This window comes from Heliangelus exortis, chromosome 1 (assembly GCF_036169615.1).
Source record: "Heliangelus exortis chromosome 1, bHelExo1.hap1, whole genome shotgun sequence".
Lineage (NCBI taxonomy): Eukaryota > Metazoa > Chordata > Aves > Apodiformes > Trochilidae > Heliangelus > Heliangelus exortis.
Window position 1 is genome coordinate 61,556,375 of NC_092422.1, and position 17,823 is coordinate 61,574,197.

Sequence of the window (17,823 nt, forward strand, 5' to 3'; positions counted from 1 at the left end):
CTTGTCAAAGTTTATGGAGAGGGTTCATGTGTGATTTGCAGTCCCATGAGAGTGAATCTTCTCTGAGAGACATTCTCCTGCTTGTGTTCTTTATCTCTTCTCAAGAAATTTCCCATCCTTTTGACTTTTATCATTTTTATTGCTGTTCTCTGGACTTGTTCTATTTCTACTTTCTTTTTTTTAGGGATGAGGTGACCAAATTTGAAGACAGCATTCAAAGTAAGGATATGTCACTGATTTATATAATAGCATTATAATATTTTCTGTATTATTCTCTAAAACTCTTTTCTTCGTACAAACCCCATAAGATTCTTTTTAATTCTTTGAACTACAGTGCCTTTTAACATCTGTAGTTTACTCTGATCAGATTTTGACAAAGGAATAAAAGGCTCCATTTTTCACACAGAATTTTATTTATTGTTTGAACTTTAGAGGAGCAATTGGTTACCTTACAATTTAAGATTCTTGGCAATATAGATCGTCAGGCAAGAATTTCATTGTCATCCCTTCTATACTTTCTGTAGAAATGTAAGAAAGATGGCATACAAGGTCTTCGCTCAGTAGACTTGTCTTTTGTTTTAAGAATGCAGCCAAAGACTTAATCTGGAGCTGTCAGCATCCCCAAAGATGTCAGAAATGTTGTTCACCTGTACCCCTTCCCTGATGGAACACACCAGGGCCATGCTTTTACATGCCATTCCACCAGGACCGTGCTCACGTGCCGGTGGTACCCAAGTTCTGCAGCCTCCTGTTTGCTGTGCCTCACATCCCCACATCAGCTCAGGGGAAGAGCCCTTTGAAAACGAGATGCTTGATGGCTGCAGAGGGTGTCACAGCTGGGCATTATGCCTTCATCAGGCTATCAGAAAAGGCTCAGGGAAAACAGTTACATCTATTCCATTGCCTAAGACACTTCCTGCAGCTACTGCCTTTCCTTAGAGTTACCAATCCAAGTGCTGACCCTGCCTGACCCTACTTATCTTGTAAAAGCTGACAAGATCACAGCCTGGAGCAGTATAGCCACAGGCTCAATACTGGCTACCAAAATGTCTTTTTAGTATTTTCAAGAAGTGCTGCTCTCAATATTTACAATGCCAGATGCTAGATATATGGACAACACCAACACACAGCCCTGACCCCTGAACATTCAACCCCTCTTACACAGAAATTCATGCCTCTCAAGGGGCCAGCACTGAGCTGCCACAAAACTCTGATTCTGTACCTGCAAGTGAGTTGAATTTAAGCATCATATGATTATATACACTCAGATACAGGGTAAGTATTAGAAAATTACAGTCTTATGTTCAGAATTCATTGTTAGCATCTTTCATCAGTTGCATTACTGTTTCAGCAATGGAAAGATCTCTGCCACTTCTCTGTAGTATAATATTTTTTTTTGTAGTTTAGTATAGAGAGTTGTTTTAACTCTCACGTGACCAAAACAGTTTTTAATCACAAGTTATTTTTAGATAAAATATAACTTTCCTCCCTAGCAAACGTTTTAGATACACTGTATGAAAGCAAATTCATATTTTCCAGAATATCTCTAGGGATAATCACAGGTTTAAATATCTAAGAAATATTAAAAGTTTAGTTGTAGATACATTCACACACAGTATACGTTACTACCCTTTGCAAAGTGGTGTGGTATTTTTTTTCCTTCTCTTTTTTAGAACAACAAAGACATGGAAAAGACTTTGAGGTCCTATTGCTCCTGTCGGAAACTTCTGCTGACTGCAGCATGAGTTGGATTGGGCCCAGAGAAACCAAATACACACAAGTAACAGTGAATTGGCCATACAAGCAAGGAAAATCACAGATAACAGATGCACAGAAGTTAGCAATGTACCTTTTAGGTAATCCAGTACAGCTCCCTGACCCCACAAGATTGTTTCCTATGGTATATTTTCAATTGTTTTCTGTGCCTAGATTAAATGTCCTAAGTGATGCCGTGTCACTAGGGACAGATTGTGCAGCCTAGAATATCTTTTTGTCAAAAGCTTTTTTTTCCTTCTTGACATCATCTTATTGACTAGATGACCTTTAGGGGTCCCTACCAACCCAAATTGTTCTATGATTCTATGATTCTCCTGGTTATGTCCCTTTGCAAAACTCCTTGTTTTCCTTCACTGATGCTGTTTCCCTGCAGTCTCTTTTAACTAATGTGATGTTGTGTTTAGTTAGCTTTAAGCCAACTCATAGCAATTTAGGTTATTTAATCTTCACTGACAAATCAGTCCTTTCAGTTTCCTAGTTATTCTTCCTCTCCTCTTGTCACACTCCTGTCTGTCAGTATCTTTTTTAGTTATAAAATTTTAAAGATGTAATACATTTCTCTGAGCTAATGACAGATCTCATATAGACCTGAGCACCCTCAATGTCTGCTCACTGAAAAACCCTCCTGGTGTTCCCAGGGGAAAGTTAGTTGCTTTTGCTCTCGACAGGCACACAGGTAGAGTGTCCTGCTGGAACCACTTCCCTGCTGCCACTTATTCTGTTGTCCAACAAAAAACTATTAAAACTGTTAAATTTAGTAGTTTAAAAAATGAGTGTCATTATGGATTTATTTTATTTCTCACAGTGATAGGAGATAGAGAAGCTGCTGTCATTAAGGTTTTGTAACTCTTGGTCATGGACATCACAGTCTAAAATTATGGAAGATGTGATTTTCCATAACTATTTCTGAGTGTTGAGTACATTGTAGAATGCAATTATATACATAGTCACAAGCCTAGTTGTTCACTTCAGGCAATAAATTCTGATCAACAAACAACACTCCTTTAGTGCTAAATGAGATCTTGGTTGTAATTGAATGTCTTTATTTTTGTGTTCTGTTGGATTGGAGGAATATCATTTTAATCTGCTCTCTTTAAATTTTCATTAAGGAACGTTTCAGCTACCTGCAGCCTCATCTGATGATGTTTAATGATACCAGCTAGCTCAGTCTTCCATGCACCGGCAGGGACTTCTTTAAATTGGCCAGCTGTATGGAACATTGTTTTTTAAGCTTAATGTACTTGGAATCAACCTTTTAAGATAATGGCATCTCTAAAGACAGTTTTTATACATAGTGCACATATATGAGCACGCATTTGTATGTGCACGTGTGTGTACACATATGTACATATGTGTAAATGCACACACACATACAGAAACGCTGATCCTATTCACCATTTCAGCTCATATTAACACAAATGTGCTGTTAAATTGGCAGTGTTATACATTTTTGTTGGAGTTTGCTTCTGTAACATAAAATCAGAAAGATAAGCTGTGAAACTCATGCAGCTGATGACATAATGCTAGGATCTCGTGATGCTGAATCGCATATTTCTGAGGGTGTGGGATGGATGTTCCTTGCTGAAATAATTATACTGCCTATTGCAATATATGTTTCTTTGCTTTCATGTGGGCACTGTGATGTCCAAACCATTAAACGTATATGGTATAATGAGTCCTGTGTTCCTTATTTATTCTAAAGAAGGCAGTAACTTCCTATGGTTTTTTTATTGTATAATAAAGCCAGCTACTCTAAGAATCTGTGCTGAACACAGCAATAATCTGTGACAATATGTATATTTACATTTAATAATGCTGTCCAAATGTACATATGCGCATATAAATATGCATATATGTATATGCAAACACACATAGAGAGACGTATACACAAATTAAATTAAACCAATTAGAACGTGGCATAAATAGATTCAGAGCTTACCTGTTATGGCTGTGTGGAGGGATAATTTGAGCTACAAAGACACACAAGAAAGCAGAGCTCAATACACTCCATTGGCTCATTCCCATGATGCTCAACAGCGACAGGCTGTATGCTAAGACGGGGGTACCAGCAGACGTTCATAATGACAGCTGGTTCAAAACAGAGCTTTCAAAATAGTGCAACACCCCTAACTTCCTTCCAACTCTTGGTGGTTGCCAGCACTTAGCTGAGGCTGGTTCTTAAGGTCAGATGTTCAGATAAAAGTTATTTGGAAAGAATCTGGTTCTTCATGTTTGAACTGTGTGTATATTCAACACATAGACTCTTTTCTAACTGTGATTTTGCTTCTGAGCTCTCACATGGATAATGCTTGGCTACTACCTTTAAAAATTATGGATATTTCTCCCTGATACCATGGACTATTTGTCTGAGACTGTCCTCCACCCTCTTGCAGCCTACATAAACTGAGATCCAGACAGTAGCTCTTTCTTTATACTGGGACAAAAAAAAATCCCTCAGCCTTTCTATTCAGAAATGGAGGAAAAGTGGCTTCCCTTTAACATCACCCACATCACACCCACTATGCTCTGTCAGCTAGGAAAAAAGCAAAAAAACCCCTTCAGTTGTCCTGTGTGACTCTTCGTTGTCCTGTGTGACTCTTCCTCACGGATGTGTGTAGAATCTGGAAATAAACACATTTCTCCTTTGGAAGGAAATGCAAACAAGGGTTTATCTATTTGCATTTGAACTCAGCAAAAAACTAACCAGGCACAGAAAGCAAGTTTGAAGATAAGATATGAATTTAACTAAAACTAAATTCCACTAATCTAAATTCAAGTGAAATGTGCCACATTGCTATAATCACTACACAAAACATGCTAAATGCTATGTTGTGCTGGTGAAATAGTTAAGTATTACTTATGGGGCAAGTAGAGTAACTTACTCTGAGATACTATTGAAAAAGCATGATACCCTCACGCTGAGAAACCAGTATGAGGGGAGCCTGCTATGAGCAACCTTGTGAAAATTAGACTGGTGAAATGATTTGGTCTTAGAAATGACTTTTCAGGGTGGTTAGAAAAATATTTAAAATCTATGATTAATTGTAGTTGTAGCACTGGACTACTAAGTGTGTGCAGTGTGTTTGAACGCATATTTTCATTTACCGTTTTCACCTGGAGACCCCAAGTGCTAAGCATCAGATCTTCAAAAGAATTCATGCAGCTACAAGTGCTTCTGTGTGGGGATCTTCAGAACTGCTCAGACATTTTTCTCCAAGTGAAATCAAGGAGACCTGGGCATCAGGGCACTTCAGAAAAGCACTGACTTGGTGCCTATCAGTTTCTTGAGGAGCTGTGCTCATTTCGAGAGTGCCAACCCTGCTTCAGCTGGAGGTGCCTCTGAGGACATGCTGTAGAGAATAGGATGAGTTTGTGCTCGTTTCTGGGGGTGGTATGGCTCTCTTGCAAACCAGAGGCTTCCACAGGGCTGTTTCTCTGTAGCAAGCTTGCTTGGCTTACTGACACCAGTCCTGCTAGCTCCAACATGGTGTGTGTGAGCAGTGTTGGCCACGCACTCTGGCTGGCAATGCTCCTGTTTGCCATCAGCCTTCCCCCCTGGATCAGGGCTGCTACCGATTGCCGAGGGGTGGCCAGGAACAGCTCCCTCTGGTGAACCTCTTTTGTGCTTTTATCTCCCTCTTCCTGGCAAGGAGCTGCCACTGGCTTCCAGCCATGGCCCTCTTGCCCTCCCCAGTGCCCAACTCGCAGGCTCAGCCAGTGCCACGATGCCTCTTCCAGCAGCTGGCCCTACTTTTCCTCCACAGCTGGCTGCTGCCCCCTACTGTGGTAATTATTATTTATGATGGATATTCAGTGTACATTATGTGTCCAGCATCCAGTACTGTCTGCATCACTACCAGGGTCCCACTGTGTGGGCAGAGGCAGGCGGCAATACGCTGCTGTTTCACATTGGTGTTCACTCAACTCTCACGCAGGGAGAGACTGAGGAGGAAGGAGTGAAGGTGGCTGTTGGCACCTATTAGCACTATCTGATGTGACACATATTCTCTGTCCTGTGTTACATGACTCCAGCAGCAGCACAGCTGAGTGTGGAAATGCTTTTTCTCCACCTTGCTATCAATAGCAGGTCTCTCGCTATTCCTGCTATGTAGCAGGAAACACCTGAGGTGTTTTCCAAAAAGTCATGGTTGCTGCTCAGTCACAGTTTAACTCCCTGTTGCTGTGGATGCAGGTATTGCTTGGTTTTCAGTTGCTGTCAAGAAGTAATGCCCTTGGACCACAGCAGGGTCAAGTGGGGCGTAATTTTCTTGCTTGCTTTTTTTCCCACTTTCTTTCCTGGGATTCATTCCGTGTTCACAATGGTTCCTCTGTGCATTAATCCTTCTCCTCCTTCCACTTCAGCCTTCCTTCTCACTCTGTGTCCCTGAAGACACCACACTGGATTAACAACAATGGGAACTTTAACTCCCACAACTTAATACACAGGCAGAAACACCTGAGGAAGCAGCAGCTTCTGTACATCTGGAAAAATAGAGAATCCTAAACATATTTCACACATATATGTACGTGTGTGAGAGGCAGGTTCTCAGTCATGGTGGTTAATGTTAGCTCTGTTCAAGAAGATGGAGTAATACTGCTCTGTGGCAGCTGAGGATGTGTCCCAGTATGTAAATGTAAATATCTATTTTTACAAGCCCTCCTACAGTTTGCTTAAAAAAAAGCTTTCTTTTTAGACACTGAGAGCATACAAGCTAGTCAGAAATGTCCCACTTTCTATATTTTGTCTAATTCCTGCTTCTGACTTCCTTTGAAAGCTTTCAAAATCTAATGAATTCAGAAGAGACAGAGTGAATTAAATCGAAGCAGCTTTGCTTTCAGTGCACTGGGCCTGCAGGAACTGAAGAAAGCGTGAGAGAAACTTAAAGGATATGAAGCTATGTAAATCCAGATAGTTTAAAATGTTTGATTTTAAGTGGGCTCACCAAACCCAACAAAATTCCCACTGTCCTCTTACTTGTAATCTTCTGCCCTTACAGCTGGCTGCAGCAACTTAATGTCAAGAGCAAATATGTAATGAAATCTCTGCATCAGAGCATTTCTGCAGTAAATCTCTCCTTAAATTGTTTTGAGTTTACATTTAATTGCTTCCTTTGCATGTTATGTGTACACATGCAACCCTCCCAACTCCATATTTTGTATGTAGCTGTCATGTATATAGTCTCTGGATAGGGAGTATTCAAACCTCAGAGCTCAAGGAGTTTGAATCCAGGAACCAATTTGTTCTCTTTTAAGATGGGAAACACATGTGTAACTTAGATGCAGATCTGGGGTGGATTCTGGATACGCTAATTTGAATGCATTAGGATTTGGGATTCAGGCTGGTTTATTTGTTATGACATTAGTCCTACTACCTGCTACTGGGTTTTCACCTTTTCCCTCACCGGAAAGAGAAATGCTTCCCACATTCACTTCCACTGGACGTATTTGTAGTTTATTCCAGGAACAAATAATCTCCAAGATATTTTTCTCAGTTTTACTTCTTAAATTCTTCTATGACGATTGCTTATAACCAAGCTCTGCAAAGCCTTTTGAACATTTGGTCACTTTCCTCTGAGAAGTTCCTGTTATCCCACTCCCCCTCTGAAGGTTACTCCAACTTCTAGAATCACATAGGGAGATATTCCCCCACCTCCGGAACAGCCTCAGTTGTCTTGAGAGAGTGAAGTACCCCCCTCCATGGGGTGTTCCTGTCCAACAAACTCTCTCTTGAACTGCTGTTCAGAACTCATTTCTTGGGCTCCCTGAAACTGTGGTAAACTTCAAAGCTCTGCAATTCCCAGGATTTTCCTCATCTCCTTTTGAAGACAGGCAACATAATAGGGCTTCCCAGACTTCTTGTGCTGCTGCATTTTTCAAGGGAAGAAGGCATCCCCTTGTCAGTATCTTGGCTTTTTCTCACTTTATTTCCCCTCAGAACTCCCAGATGAACACCATCCGGTTGTGGTGATTTACTGCACTTGAGTTTCTCAAGTTACTCTACAACTTCCTCCTCAGAGACTTCAATCTGTATAAAGGCCACACTCTGATTTTCTTTGCAAAGTGCCTTTGGCACAGGAATTTCTACACGACTCTCAGCAGCAGACATGATGCAAGAGATTCATTTAACTCCTCTGCTAGCTTGTTGCACTCTTCTCCTGACCCACTTTATATGGATTTGCGAGGAATCTCTGGGGCATTTTGGAGCATAACCCAGCCCAAGATTTTTATTCACCAACAGGTGAGGCTTGGCTCACAGCTAGCATTCTCTCTCTACTTCATTGAAAAGTATTTCTGCACAATGCTGCAGCCACTCTCATCAAATCCTATTTGGCTGGTTTATTAATTAAGGCCAATACCATTTGTCTGCACTACATTTGTCACCAGCAAGTTAAAAACTTGCTGATAAAAATTGGCCCTGTCCCTGGGAAGATATGAGGAGCTGGTCCTGCAGGAGCCCCCTCTTCTAATGCTACAGCAAGTGCTCCATGACAGGCCGAGTGCTCAGCATCACAACCCAGGAAGAGTGGGACCCTCATCCTAGCCCATGGCCTGGCCCTCGGCCGAGTGACCAGGGAATAAGGGGAAAAGAGGATAAAGGGAAACCAGAAGGCTGCATCAAACCCTGCTCTCTCTTTTTGCCTTCTTTCTTTTGAAGATCATTATTTCTGCTTCTCACCACCACCTTTCAGTTTTAATAAAAACAGAAAATGCCTTATAACCAATCCAGTCTTTAATCATTATGAAGGATAGAACTAGAATATCAGAAATGGAGCAAATATTCTTCATGTCCTGTTTTATTTTCTGCCCAGTGTAATGCTGACCTTCAGTCCAGACATTTCAACAGAAGGTCAATTTTATGAAAACATGTGTGTGCAAACACTACTGAACTCGGCGACATAAAATTTATTTCAATGAACTCTGGAGGCCATTAGTTGGTCTTTTTATATATTCAGACCCCAGATACCAGGTTGATTTGTATTACAGTTAGTAAGGATATCTATATCTGATTTGAGGCACAGGCAAACATCCCTTTGATACAGGATGGATATGAGACCAACATTAATTGCAATTGCCTAAGGCACAGATATGGAAACTGTAGCTGAAACCAGTTCCATGGCTTTATCCATAAATGAGAAAAGTATTTCTGCTGTTGATTGAGATTTTCCTGGCTTTCAGAAAGGGTGATGGATATCCTTATTTCACTAACTTTCTTATTTCAAGAGAACAAGAAAAAATCTGATACAAAACACCTCTGCTTTCTGACTGGGTTTTGGGAGTAGATAGAAGACACTGAACTTCCTAACTTTTATGATTCACATTAAATATGAATCTCAAGATTCATAATGCCGGAGCTGTCAGTCAAAGTCCAGTCCATGAAATCCATACCACAAAGAAGCATACTCATCCCTAGCACATCTGTTTAACTAAATTAAAAAAGTCTTAGAAATTAATCAGCTACTTAATTTCCTAAAGCTTGTAAATTCACATACAGGGCAGGAATCATCACACCTTGCAGTAGCTCTCTGGGAATTGGCTATCTAGTGTCAGGTGACTCTTTTCTTTCTCTGTTGACTGCAGGTGGCACCTACAGATCTCACTCAGTTCAACTATTCCTTGTGGCTGTTTTAGGATGGTGTCTCATAGAACCATAATAAAATAGGTCCTTGTAACTGGTAGAGTCTCTCTTTCCCTCTCTGGACGTAGAGAAGGAATGCAGGCAGTTGCCTTAGATCAAATCACTAAGGTGATATCATCCCACTGTTAATGTCTTGGTTCATTGCCATTTAAAATATAAGTTAATTTAGCATTACTCTGATTTGATATATTTTTTTCCTTTTACTTTAGTCTGCAATAGTGATGATGCCTTCCAAACATCCCACTTCTAATCTGTTTTCACAGAAATGATTTTCAGATTTTCTGCTTCACATGATGTAAGAAAAAAAATGCTACTTTCTTGATCTCATTTCCATTACCTATAGGTGTTCTTATTTTATATTTCAATATTTTGACTGAATGTAGTGATATGCTGGGATCCCACTTAACAGTGCATGAGCAAAATCTCAGCAATTGGTCTTGTAGTGCAGTATAAAGTTAAGATACAGAGATTAAACTGTAGAGAGGCAGTCTTTATGATGTTTCTTCTAACTGATATAACCAATTTTGTACAGTTATGAGATTACATTGATAGAGTATATCACAATACACATTTTCATATCAGTTTGAAAGTATCATCTCAATGGCCAGAATAAAAATAATGTGTAGATATTCATAAAATACAGTTATCCATAGCTAAGTAAAGTAATTGAAATCATACCATACTTAAGCACTTCAGGAATTTCTATTTCTCCATTTTTGCATCCTTCCTTCTCACAAAACAAGCATATTAACCAAAAGCCTAAAAAGTAAGTCGCTGAGAGATCAGAAATCTTTCAGAGTCCTTTAGGAAGGGACACACAAAGGTACATGCAGAAAGAAAAACATCTGTTCTTGTTAGTAAAAAGAAGACAACAATCCTAATAATGAGGCAAAGGCAAGTCTTGGCCCTCCATTTTCATTACGTTTCCAGAGTTTGAAAATCCAGTGTCATGGCCCTACTGGTGACAGAAGAGCAGCTCTTATTGCTTATGCTCTTCATGAGATGCAAAAAGTAGCAAAGCCCAGCCTTGTGTTTTGGGTTGCTTTTGGAGTCTGCTTAAACTGTGGAGTGTGTGCACTGTTAGGCCACAGTCTGATCCCTTCTCAAGAAATCTGTATCACCAGTTACTTTTTCTCATTTAAAGCTGTATGCTATTCTTTTTCTCTATTACCTCTCTCCACCTTTAAGATATCAAAGTGATTGCTGCTGGCTCAAGTTCTTGTTCACCTGTCAATGGTCTGATCACTCTCAAAAGAAGCTTTCTGAATACCACTGCAACCTCACCTTCAAATTGCACTTTATTCAGGAGCAATCACTGCTTACCTCTCCTCTTCATGTGATTTTTACCAGGACTTCATAAAATCTTGCCTGCCCACAGGGCAAACTAGGTAGTACTTTGAAGCCTCTCTACCATTCCTTCATGCCCCCATACGGCTTACTGCATGGAAGTATAAGAAAGCTAAACAGAGCATTTTTTGGAGAGTGCCTTCTTTGTATTGCTTTCCTTGCACATATCTGCACAGTCCCATGCAGTAGTCCATTTCTGCTTGGGATGAACAGGAATTATCTACAAGCAACTAGCAAATAACCCCTATCATCATCATAATTTCTATGGATATCAAACAGTGTTATGTAGGTGACCCAGTAGGGAAAACTTATTGTCAAGTGACAATTCAAAGGTTCCTTTCAAATCAAATAAAGGCTATGTTGAAACATCCCCCAACCAAGAGCACTTGTAAGCATGATTGCCTCTTCACTTCACAGTACTCAATGTAGTGCTCACTTCTGTCAGAAGGAGCTACCTTCTGGAGAAACACTATGAAGTGAAGGAAATATCCTGTGGCATAGACGTGATTGCTGATGCAAAATGAGTGACTAGTAAACATCTTTCAGTTGGTGTTGAAAACAGAGACATGCAAGAAATGAACCTTGAACACAAAAAAAATTAAGTTTGCTTAGCACCCATTATACCCCTGGCTGTCTTGGTTGTGCCTGCAGAATTTTCTACAGCACCAGAAAATTTTGCAAAAACTAGAATGGTGTCAAGACAGTGGCAGAAACCTGTTACTTGCTCAGAAATTTGAGTCTGGACAACAGTTTCCTATTTGGTCACAAAACATTTTCTAATTTATCTATTATCTCTGGACTCTTTCAGATTTTAGGAAAGTTCTGACACAAATTTGGATGTGGAAATGAGATCTTAATGACAGACGTACATGGCTCTGTGAAGAGTTACGATGCAACCTTGGCTTGCAACTGTCTGTTCTAGGAGGAATTTTGATTAAACTTCAGATGTGAATATCACAGTTTAGGGCCATTTATAAAATCTGTGAGTCTAGCAACTGGCTCTGAACATTAGTGTACTTGGGGGGACACATGACACTGTGTGATCTCAAAGTGGCATCTTGGAAGAGCACTTTTTGTTCTTCTTTTTCTCCCTATAGATCCTTAAAAATATGCAAATCTATGTGATCTGCTTCTCATACAAAGAGTTGCAAATTCAGCTACGGATCAAAGATTAGAGCATATGCCTATTACTGCAGCTGCCAGTTAACCAATCCAAATGTTTAACTCTTTAAAGAAATAGAGGGTCAGCAGCTTTCTGAATAATTGTTTCCAGACAGTCTTCTGTTGGTTGGATTTCTATATCACATTCAACTTCAATTGCTGCTGTAATTTATCTCCACTCCACAGACTTTAACTTTACTAAATTCACGTTAGTATTTGAATCATTTGTGCTTAGACAAATCCAGAGCATGCTTCTTGATCGTTGATTGTGTTTTATCACAACTCACAGGTTAAATGAGAAAAAAACAGTGCCATCCAACCACCTGTCTCTGGCCTTTTGTTGATCTAGGAAGAGCATAGAGGGAGAGACTGGACAAAAAAAAAAAAAGAAGAAAAAAAAGAAGAAAAAAAAATCAAGTCAGGATGCCTACTAACCTTTTTGGAAGCTTATCTTCACTGGGTTGTTGACAGTCAGAAGGAGGGTGTTTTGCTGACAGCCACAGTTGCCAGTGTAGTGCCACATCGTGTGAGCACATTTCTTCACTGGGTCACACTTCCTTGTCTTTCAGTCTTACCTTGTCTTCATGAAGGAAAGCACTGTAGAGGTGCTCTGATGATATCCTGTGTCCCAGTCTGGTGGGCACCTCCTCACCCCCAAGCCTGCTAGAGAAGGGGCTTTGTGTTTGGGTCAGCAGAACCAGCCACACATTCAGTGTGTCCACAAAGGGAGTCACCAGCTGCTGGATACTGCACACCCTCGAGCTGCATCAGTTTGCTTCACCAAACTTCTCCCCTCCTGGTGCTGTTGAAAACCAACCTGAAGTTACCTAAAAAGATGACAAAAATAGTGTAGAATTTTTGCTTTTAAGAGGACGTTAAACAGAAAAATAAAAAAACCAAAACATTGCCACTTTGTTCATATTCCAGTTTTGGTCTGGGTTATTCAACCCAGTGGGGTTGCCAGTAGGCCCTACTTGATAAAATGCCCAAGCCTAAAGCTAAATATTTTCCTCATCAGACACTTAGTTTTGATGAATAGAGCAACGTGTGAGTTTAAACTAAAAGGAGCTGAGGAGATGAAATGGTTAAGGACATGCTCTAGACCCTTAGCTTCTCCTCAGGAGGAATGACAAACATCTCTCTTTGGCCAGGTCTACTTTCCTACAGCTTTCTGAGGAAAAGTAATGGAGAGTGCTATTTATTATGTGTTGGGATGAAGGTAGGGAATGTTTTCCACCATTTAAAAAAATAAAATCCAGAATTTATGGGAGTTTGAAAAGCAATTTCCTTTTAAGGTGCAAATTCCTAATTTGCCACATAAAAGTACAGGAATTAAGTGCTAAATCCTTCTTTGCCAGTGAGACCTGTGAAAGGATGTATGAAAAAAGAGTTACTGTTAGGTTTCTATTCATGTCTCCTGAAAGCCAATGTATGCAAAAGGGCACTGAAACAGTCCTGAGTTTTTCAAAGCTTTCCTGCCTCTCTGACTGACTTTTAAAAAATGAACCCTTGTCCGGTTTTATTTGTGTGGTGGTTCTGATTTTGTTCTGCCTGTACTCTATCACTTTTCTCTCCTCAACATTAATCTTCCACTATGTTCCCCAGAGCACAGTTCTCCCTTTTCTGCATGGAGAGTTTCTATTTAAATTAATGGACATTCTTCTTGTGGGTGGAGGGAAGAATACAGCCCTATATCAGCCCTGCTGCAAAAGATTATTCATGGAAAGTATGTGTTATTCGCACTCCTGAAAGCCCAAGGCCTCGTCAGACAGATTACAGTGGGAGATCCCAACAGGAGTTCTAGTCCATGTGCAACATGAAAACAAATGCCAGAACAGAAGGCTTTTTATGTTTTGGAACAAAATCCCGTGGAAAGTCAGTGGTTGTTCTCTCTAATGAAGTGGAGCATCCCAAACGTTGTTTTCAGGCATATCCATGCAGTGGAATATAGCTCCGTGAAGATGTCTGTAAGTGGCCTGCAGAATCAGGAACACTCATGAGAAAAACACTGCCTCCAACATAATTTGATCTGCAAAGAGGTGCTGCATATCTGCCAGAGGTTCTGGGTCACACAAATAAGGGTATATTGTGCTGTGTAGACTGTATCGCCTCATTTGGAACTGGGGCTTGGGAGCTTGGGCAACTGTAACACACAGTCGTGCATTGCACAATGTAGACATGCTAACAAGTCTCATTCCCCTTTGAGGCTTTAATGGAAAAGTCTTGCATTCCTTCACAGAGAACCCTTTTAATGAATTAAAGAGGGTGTTGACAACCTTTAAGCGAAACTGCATAAATTCTCATAGGAAGGATGGTTCCTGCCATGTGAGGTACTGAAGCAGGCAGATGACCTTATAAAATATTCTACAGTATCTAAGTTTAGTAAAAAAACCCACACTATATTTAAGTAGGCTATGGAAAGGTAAATATGCTCCAGGAGTGGCCCCAAGCAGTGTGTGTCACACTAATTCTACTGTCACATCTTGCATAGATTGTTACTGTAGATACTGTAATCTAAGGCTAGGAGATAGAATTTAATATGCATGGGATTAACTTAAATAGAGGATAAAAAGCCTTCTTTCCTCAAATGTATTTTCAAGGATGAGCCTCTTCTCCACATTAGATTCCATAGAAAAAAAACAGCTTGTCTAAGAAAGTATTAAATGTATCTGAGGGGTTACTCCAATATTTTTAATTCTTTGAGATATTTCAGTGGGGAGCCCTACTTGCAAGAATGACTTCTTCCACTGTGCTCATTTTCTTCCTGTGATGTCTTGTTCCATGAAGTGCTGGAAAGGGTGTTAAAAGCTGGAGTATCACAGTGGTGGACAAATAAGGATTTCTTATGTGTTTACAGTTGGTGAAACCTTGATTGTTGTATAATTAACATGCCAGTTATCCTTGGATTTTCAGTTTCAGCAGCCCATGTGTTTTTAATGTTTAAATTTAATTTGAGCGTCTCTGGCAAATCTCTGCTATTCATTTGTGCATATTTGTATTTTGGTTGAAGATTATATACATATCTATCAAGATGATTACTTTAAACAGTGCTCTATCTGCTCCTTCCACCAAACCTGGAAGGCTTCCTTTACGATTAGCCTTGTCAAATTTACTTAAAGTGACCAGGCAAACACATACAACTAATTTTGTTATAGGCAAAATTAACTAATGCTCTTTTTCATGGTGAGATGCTGTAATGATTTTATATAGCAGTCAAACTATTTAAATAGTAATGCTGCCTTCATGCTGTAATCACCATTCCAGTCAGATGTCATTTTTAGTGGCCTATAGGGAATTCCATCCCTTAATTATTCTTCAATACACAAACCAAGCATTCTTTAATTGGTGTAAATTGAACAGTGTTCCAACGCAAACAAGGAGAGGACAAACTAATCAATGATTTCGTGCATGTCTATTGGAAAGCTATTGCCATTAGATCAAGTAACAAATCCTCGACTCCATTAGCTTCAGAGGAACAGTGGGGGAAAAATACTGCTAATGCTACTACTTGTTATCAATCAGTAGTGGAAAGCATGTAGCAAATCCTACAGCAGAATTCCAGCTTTTCTTGAAAGTGCTCATGGAAATTTGAAATATGAAGATATTGTGACCTTGGAATCTCCAGTCATATGTCTTTGATGGGGGTTTGTCTGGAAACAATATGTTTTTATCCTCGGCTGCCTCTAGTCATGAGGCCTGGTTTTTATTTTTCTCTTTTAAATAAACTACTCCTGAATGATAACATAACTTTTTTTCAACTTGTCAGGAAATTTCTGGTGAATTTTCTGGCTCACCCTGACTATGCTCCATATATTCATGCATTCACTACTGCAGCACAATATAATTGGGTGGCTCTCCAGTTTCTTTTTTAATACAATCTGATATAAAGCTGCTGTATTTAAGAAACAGATGAAAAATCCATCTCATAAATGTGTCATACTCACTTTTCATTCTTGTCTCTTTTTATCAGTTCTCTAAAACTGATTATTTATCACTGGAGAATGAAGGAAAAAAAAACCCAAAACTAAAAGGCCCATTACAAACCTATGGCCCAGATCTGCCAGTCTTACAGTTTTAGTTACTGTGGAAAGTGAAACTCTTCCGGAAAGAAATTCACTGGCTATGAATGTTCACTTTTAAAATCTATTTGTTTTCGATATGTTATTTACTGTTTAAGGACCTTTCATGTTGTTTTAAACTGAAGTTTTAAAAACCAGTCTAGCATAAAAAGCTCTAAGTGACATAGACTGGGTAGAGAAATAGAGCATCTTCTACAGACAGCCTTTGTTCACCACATTACAGTTGAAAGGATCATAGAGCAGGCTGGGTAGATACCCCACCTTCTTAAAACAAGAGGACTTCTAATTTTCGCACATCCTAATCACAGTCACATTATTTCACTCTCTGCACTAGACCCCTCAGGGTTGGCTCAGCTTTGCTGTGAAGTCATGTGTGGGGCCTGAGGCACTTTCCCACAATTCCTGCAGCCAGGGAATGTGAGAGATTTGGGGGTGGTTTCCTTTTTTTTTTTTTTCTGTTTGCCAGTTAGGATTCCCTAACTGAATTGTTATCATGGGTGAGCTGACTTGGACGGTGAGGAAGAGAGCAGCACTAAAGTAGTCACTTTCAAGGTTTCGTAAGTATTTAATGGCTGAAAGGATGAAGATGATGCAATATTTGTTTCCTGAGGAAAAGGGAGCTGTTTCCTCACCTCCTTTCCCAAATCAGAATACGTGATTTCCAGGTAATGATTTCTCCTCTATATCCCTGCTCTTGCTTCTTTCCTGTTTGGCTGTTGTGTGTGGTTATAGCCATAACGAAGTAGAACATCTCATATGATTGAGGGCATCTTTCTTCTATCTCTTGCTCTTCAACATCCTCAGTTGTATCTATAAAAGTGATGCTGATGCCACAAAGTGGTTATGACACTTATAGTGGGGTTGGTTTTTGGAGTGCTGAAGGGGTTTTGTTAGAGTGATGATCTACCCCTTTGTTTTTCAGACTGCTCAGAGCATGTTCTGAAAAGCAGTGGGGATTCTTTGGAGTCCATATCTGCTTTTGGACCCTGAAACAAAGGGATGCCAAGTGGCTGGGGTCCAAGCAACTGGGATGCACCCAAAAAAATCTTGGAGGGCTCTTGCAGCTTGCAGGTGGGATGCGCGCTTTGAGATCGTATCAGATGGTCTGTGGAGGCTGCTGCTGTGTTATACAAGATAGGGACTGTTCACATTGCCACACTCTGCCCAAGAGAAAACTTTACAAAAGAAGAATATTAGCTAAAAAACTTTTTTTAGCAGTTTGTTAAGTCAAACTTTTATGTAAGGCTTGTAGATTCCACTTATTTAAAAGACAAGTGTTGTTGAACCACTGTTTACATAGACAGGATCAGGTCTTACTGGAGCTGAAACCACATGAGAAAAAAATTGGTTCAACTTCAAAACAACACTTGGGATCTAAATGACACCAGTGGGAGAATTTAGCATGCCAAGTTTACCTGAAGTTATGAAACAAGCATTTGCAGTCGCACATCAAATGTGCTTTGGGCCATAAGAGAAGTCTAAGATTTGTCATCTGATATTTACAAAAAACAAAGCAAGGCATTTTTAATTTAGTTTCTTGTTCAAAGAAAAGTCCCATACTACCAAGAGAGTTTCAGTAGAATAATTTTTTTAATCACCTTCATATTATTAGCTGTATCTGGCCTTCAAAGTCCATATTAATACTCCCCACTGATTTCCTTAGGATTATGCCCTTCAGAATGGATGACAGAAGGAACAAATACTTTCCAGGCCTGTGCCATTGCCTGGAAATCCCAAGGGAAATGCCCCTCTGATCCCCACAAGGCAATCCTCAGTTGCCGTTTCACAGGATAAAGAAAATCCTGCAGTTCCTGAGGCTGAGAG

General features: G+C 39.9%; 1 long non-coding RNA gene across 1 annotated transcript; it reads left to right on the forward strand.

The window, feature by feature from the left end:
• Positions 1-57: 57 nt before the first annotated feature.
• On the forward strand, positions 58-3,451 carry LOC139791998 (uncharacterized). Its single transcript, XR_011724162.1, has 2 exons — positions 58-219; positions 1,674-3,451. It is a non-coding gene; the product is annotated as an uncharacterized lncRNA (long non-coding RNA).
• Positions 3,452-17,823: the final 14,372 nt, after the last annotated feature.